Source organism: Medicago sativa, chromosome 8, assembly GCF_051527215.1.
Source record: "Medicago sativa cultivar Bolivia chromosome 8, Bolivia_mono, whole genome shotgun sequence".
Lineage (NCBI taxonomy): Eukaryota > Viridiplantae > Streptophyta > Magnoliopsida > Fabales > Fabaceae > Medicago > Medicago sativa.
Window position 1 is genome coordinate 36,054,682 of NC_140756.1, and position 6,248 is coordinate 36,060,929.

The 6,248-nt window shown below is 32.7% G+C and overlaps 1 pseudogene; it reads left to right on the forward strand.

The window, feature by feature from the left end:
- The first annotated feature begins 1,244 nt into the window (after nt 1-1,244).
- Nucleotides 1,245-2,483, forward strand: LOC146898832 (F-box only protein 6 pseudogene; annotated as a pseudogene).
- Nucleotides 2,484-6,248: the final 3,765 nt, after the last annotated feature.

The window sequence follows — 6,248 nt, forward strand, 5'->3', positions numbered from 1 at the left end:
AGTTTCCGGAAAACGACGTCGGACGCGAAAACAGAGAAAAATTTGTGGGGTATGAGTTGAGAAGCACAGGATCATTACACGTGTCCAATTATCTGATGGTTGTGATTAACTTATGCATGGTGCATAAGTTATGGCTTATGCACCATAACTTTTGCCCAATCTAAGGGAATCTGCCACATTGAAATAGTGTTTTGCATATAAAACAAAAAGTTTTTAATAGCAACACTACATTAATGTTTATTTTTTTGAAAATAGTCATTAGTTTACAATATTTTATCACATTGACTTTGTCATAACATTGACTTTGTCATATATGTATATAAAAATTTGTTTTCACATATATAAGCAAATAAAATCCACAACTGACGTGATTCAACTATTTAACAAATTTTTGTATATATAAGAGAAAAATATTTAATAGAAACATTACATTAATACCTATAATTTTCATTTAATATCTAAAAATATTTGACAATATTAACAATTTTATTATTTATTACATAACTATCGCAATGTTACCCGAAAACACGGTATTTTACTAGTTATAATTAAATTTTGAATAGAAGAGTTTTCCACTTTACTCCCATCAGCAAACCCTAATCTCTCTCCGACCCCTGAAGCCGCCACTCTCTTCTCTGTCATTTCTACACTTCAGCTACCACCGGTTAGTCGTATTTTCTTGTATTTTAATTTTTTATGTTGAACTGTAGAAGATACTTTAATTCTCGTATTAGATTTTAGTTTTCTTTTAATTATCGAAAAATAATATCAATAAACAAACAATATACTTTGAATAGAAGTAATAGATCAAAATAAACAACCCTTGGATCAAAATTATGGCTTTTATCACCTGAGCTATGCTTTCTATCATTAATGGTATTCTAACTTTTAATTGAACTTTTAATATTCTGCTCATGTTTATTTGAGAGATGCACCTTTTGGAATAGGATATATTGGTTTTGCAGCCATCTTAAGGAACAAGATTATTTATCAATCCCTCTCTTTGTGTGTGTATATTATATCTTTTTTCTGCCAAAAATATGAATCAAGTGAAAACTAGGATCGTTTATTCACATTTCCATTCTTAATAATTTTTACTTTGAAAATCAAATTTAATCAAGTTCAACAAGTTCATCATGCTTTTGGCAAAAGGGATACTAATTATGACGAAATATCAAATTACATATCATGGTAGCCTGGTAGGAAGTATATGAATATTTTTGGTAATCTTTTAATGACCTTTAATGGCAGCTGAAAATTTTGGAGGTTTTAGTTCGATGAAGCCTCTATGCAGTAGGAAGTCTCGAAGAAATAGGAACATGAGAAAATCATCTAGAGTGTCAAATATGACTGACACTATGAAACCAAAAATTTGGGAAAGATTCCCTGAAGATCTATTTGAGGTTGTACTTGCACGACTTCCTATTGCCACAATTATATGTTTTCGCACTGTATGTCGGAAATGGAATAACCTGATAATCTCTCAAAGATTTTCCCAGCTTTCTGCTCAAGTTTCACAAGTATATCCATGGTTTTACATAACTTTTGGATATAATAACTCTTACGAAGCCGAAGCCATGTATGACCCTTTTACGAAAAGATGGCATTATCCTAATACATTTGAAACCCCTGCCTTCCCAGTTTCTTCTGCAGGGGGTCTAGTTTGTTTCCAAGACTACTATTTTGGTCAAATTTTGTATGTTTGTAATCCAATATTGACTCAATCCTTTAAGAAGTTGCCAGATGGGTCGATTGAGAGGTGGCATAGTTTAGGGATGACAATGAATGGAAGTGCAGGCTACATGGTCCTGAAATTGGGTTACGCCAGAGAATATGAAATTTATGATTCAGTAACAAAATGTTGGAGTCATCTAGGAAAGATACCAGAATGTATTAAGTGGACAGACTTTATGCTTTCCAATCTTGTTTCCATTGACAATAAAATTTACTTCAAGCATGAAAAACCAGAAGGAATTCTTTCGTATGACACGTCAACAGGGGTTTGGACACAACACTTGATCCAAGTGCCTTTGCATTCATATGACTTAACATTGGCCGAGTCTGATGGGCGGATCATGCTTGTGGGGCTGGTCAAAGAGAATGATGTTACATGTGTGTGCATATGGGAGGTGCTGAAAATGACTTTCATATTGAAGGAGGTTTATAGGAAGTCTTTCTCAAAATTTCACAGGAAGTCGGTTCGCCTGACTTGCGTTGGAAACAAATGTTTGCTCTTGTGTTACTTGAATTCACACAATTTTTATCGTATGATTACTTACAACAGAACAACTAGGGAATGGGCGAAGGTTCCTCTGCCAAATGGAAGGAAACTGTTCCAGCAGAACCAGAGATTTGGTATTGCATTTCAACCATGCCTGACTGCAATGCCTTGATTAAGTTAATACTTCCTTCAAATTATGAAGTTATTTACAATTTTCAAGCTATTGGGATTGATGCATTGATGAAAATATCCTACGATGGATTTCCAATCTATTGGATTTGTTAGAATAGTTATTCTGTTATTTTTATATGGGTACAAATACTTTCTTCATTTTCTAATTTGTGTCCCTCAATAACTCTTTTTTTATCATAAAATGTTAGAAAATCCTAATCAAAGAAAAGAAAAGATCTTATTTGCTTACTTTAAATGATTCTGCACAAAATTTGATTTTTTTTTTTTTTTTTTACATTTTTGTCTAAATTGGTTCAATTTTGCACAAAAGTGTAAGTCAAATCTTCTGCAGAATTGTGAAGCACGATCTCAAATAATCTTTTAATAAAATTTTTAGTGTAATTTTCAGTTTAGTGTTTGTCATAATGTTTTTTTTTTTTGTTGGTGTCCGGGGCACGAACCCCGGACCTTGCATATATTATGCATTGTCCTTGCCAACTGAGCTAAGCTCACTGGGACAATGTTAGTCATAATGTTTGTTTAGTATTATAACATACTTGAAATTAATGGTATATATATTTGGTTTAGAATTTTAGAAAGCCATGATGACCTGTGATCATAATCCGAACCATGATGCAATCCATCATTATCTGCAATGAGATAGGTAAACGATGGTTTAGATTCAGAAACATTTCCTTTCTCGATAATAAAAAAAAGCTTGTTGTCAAATACTTACTTGTACACGAAATGGTGAAAACAAAGTGGAAAATTTCTAATTATTGTTAAAAAATTTGGAAACTAAAACTGAAAACAGTTAAGTAAACAAGAAACGATTAAAGTCATTTGATTTTTATTTTTTGAGAAAAGAGTCATTTGAATTTCTTGTCAAACATTGTTTATCATAACAACATGAGATTTAAAATCTATTACCGTACTAGTTTTGGAGGGCTATGCATCACACCTCCCACCACATTTATGTTAATGAAAAGTGCTAAAGAAGGGAGCAAGAGGACAGACGGGCACGTGAGTGCATGTAATAATAGAAACATGTTAAATGAGGTAAATGCGAATTTCCTGTATAATAAAACATGCACATCATTCATTATGTAACATCTTGAAATTAAGAAAATGAAGAAAGTTTGAGTTTCAATCATTTGTGTGATGATCATCAATGTGTCCGTCACATGTAGCCTTCACGTGTACATCAAACAGCCCATGTAAAGCAAGTTGCTGAACAATCACAATCAAGTTTAGTTTTTATCATTGAACAAGATTTATATAAACTATTGGAGACATGGATTAGTTACAAGTTAGTGCCAGTGAGATGGTAGTATATATAAATGTAACCACCTCATTAGTATTAGGATATTAATCAATAACTGTTGTTCAGCTTCTGAAGTGCAGCCTCTGAACATCAGCGAGTTTCTGAAGTGTAGCTTCTGATGTCTTCTGAAGCTGGGTCTAGTAACAAACTTTGGTTAGCTTGTTAACCAAAGGAGTTAGTTTGTTAGAGGAGTTTGTTACAACGTCTAGTTGTATATATACTCACTCATATGTTGTAAATATTAAGAGAATGTGTGTGAATCAATAAAAATTTCTATTAGTTTTCTCTCTTTCAGTTTTACAAATAATTCTGTTATTTCTCATCTTGCTTAAAACAGCTTATTCTTCATCAGCACTTTTGCTGCGCAAAGAACATAGTGATTGTTCTAACAATTAGAAGGTAACTTTTCACTCAATTATGATATATATTCTTTTTTGGTAGATAGACGAAATGACAAAGCCATTGTAAACTAACACATAAGTGGAGGTGCCAGAGTTCAAACCCCAGCTATAACGTCCGACCTAACAATTTCGATATTTTTATCAATTGTGTTAGGACTTGTGAAATACTCATTTGTAATATCCTACTTTGATCAATACAATGAGTTTGAAGCTTTTATGACATTTCTTCATGGATGCCAGATTTCATAACATAACATGAACATTCTTAATATGCACTTCGAAGTCAGCATCAAGAAAGCATAATCTAAATTCATAACAATAAATTATGACTAGATTCTAACTCAGATCAATCCAAAGAAGGAATGCAGCACAACAAGACCCTGATTCGTTCCACTACGGCATGCATCCACGTAGCCTTTTATCCATCATTTGCAAGCTATTGATTCTATAATATATATATCCTAGACTAATATCATCAAGTAATGTTGGGAGGAAACATAAGTTAAAGATTACTAAAAATTGAATTTAGGAATTACGGATCTGTTTGGTTTGAAAAAACATTTTATTCTTTTAATTTATGTTTCTCTTAATTTACAAAACTACCATTTTAATTCTTGTTATAAAATAGTGGGCTAAGAGTATTTGGAGCTGTGATATTCCACCCTCTAAATCTCTTTTTGTCTGGAGATTGATGCATGAGAAAATTCCCACTGATGAAAATCTGAAAAATAGAGGCTGCATCATTCCCACTATGTTCTCTCTTTGTTGTGCTAATGATGAAAGCTCAATGCATTTGTTCTTTCAATGTCATTATGCAGTGAGACTGTGGTTAAGGTTTGCTTGTGCTATTAATAAAGTTCTGCAATTCTCTTCTATAGAGGATATGTTGGAAGCTTTGTGATTTGTCCTTGTCTCCTTAATGCAAGATAGTGATTACAACAATTTTGGTTAATATTCTAAACACTACTGGTATGCAAGAAATCAAGTGAAGGTTCAATAACAAAAACACTTCATGGAGGTCTGCAATCTCTATGATCTTGGCTAGTACATCTCTTTCAAGTAATTATACAACGAAAACCTCTAATAATTCCATCAGAGACTTTACTATTCTCAAACAATTCAAAGTTACCATCCACCATCCTAAGGCCCCTCAAATCAAAGAAGTTGTTTGGCACCCTCCTCCTGCTATGATGGAGCATCAAAAGGAAACCTTGGTATATCTGCTTGTGGAGGAATTTTTTGAGACCATGAAGCAAACATGCTTTTCTTTGCTGAACCTCTTGGAATCTTATCTTGCTACAAGGCTGAGCTTTGTGGTATTATGTCAGCTATAGAAATTGCTCATCAAAAACATTGGCATCAAATTTGGTTAGAGACAGATTCCTCTTTGGTGGTTATGGCTATTAAGAATTCCAATGTTGTTCCTTGGAGTCTAAGAAACAGATGGAGCAATGCAATGACTTATCTTAGACCAATGAATTTCATCATCACTCAAATTTATAGGGAAGCTAATCAAGTGGCAGACATCCTTACTAATTTTGCTTTAAGTTCTGATCAAAAAGATGTATTGGCAGAAAGCTCCTTTGTTTATTAGAGAATCATATGTCAAAAACAAATTAGGCTGGCCTAATTATAATTAGGTTCTGTAACTAATCTTTTTGGGAGTATTGGCCTAGTCCGCCTAGTCCCCTCCTTGTTTGCTTTCTTCTTTTTTAATATATTTTGGGTTGGTTAGCTTCTTGCTACCAACTTTTACTTAAAAAAAAAAAAAGGAAGAAAAATAGTAGGCTTTGTTTGTATGTGTAACAAAGAAAACGAGATGAATTTTTTGATAAAAAAAATGAAATCAATAAACTACTAAAACTGACCAAAGCCCTAATTATTAAGGGGTTGTATTGGATTAAGATTCTAAGGGATTTTAAAAGAATTTTTTATTACGAAAAAGTCTTGCGGTATTTAATCAAGACTCTGTTATTCGAAAAACTCTTGTCGTGTTCAATCAAGACTTTTCATCAATTAAAAAAGGTCTTATGGTATTCAAATTTTGAAAGATTGTTTAATAAATTGGATTTTGATGGATTTTGTGAAATTTACAGTGATTGTTTAGCATGAAAAGTCTTTCATTAAAACA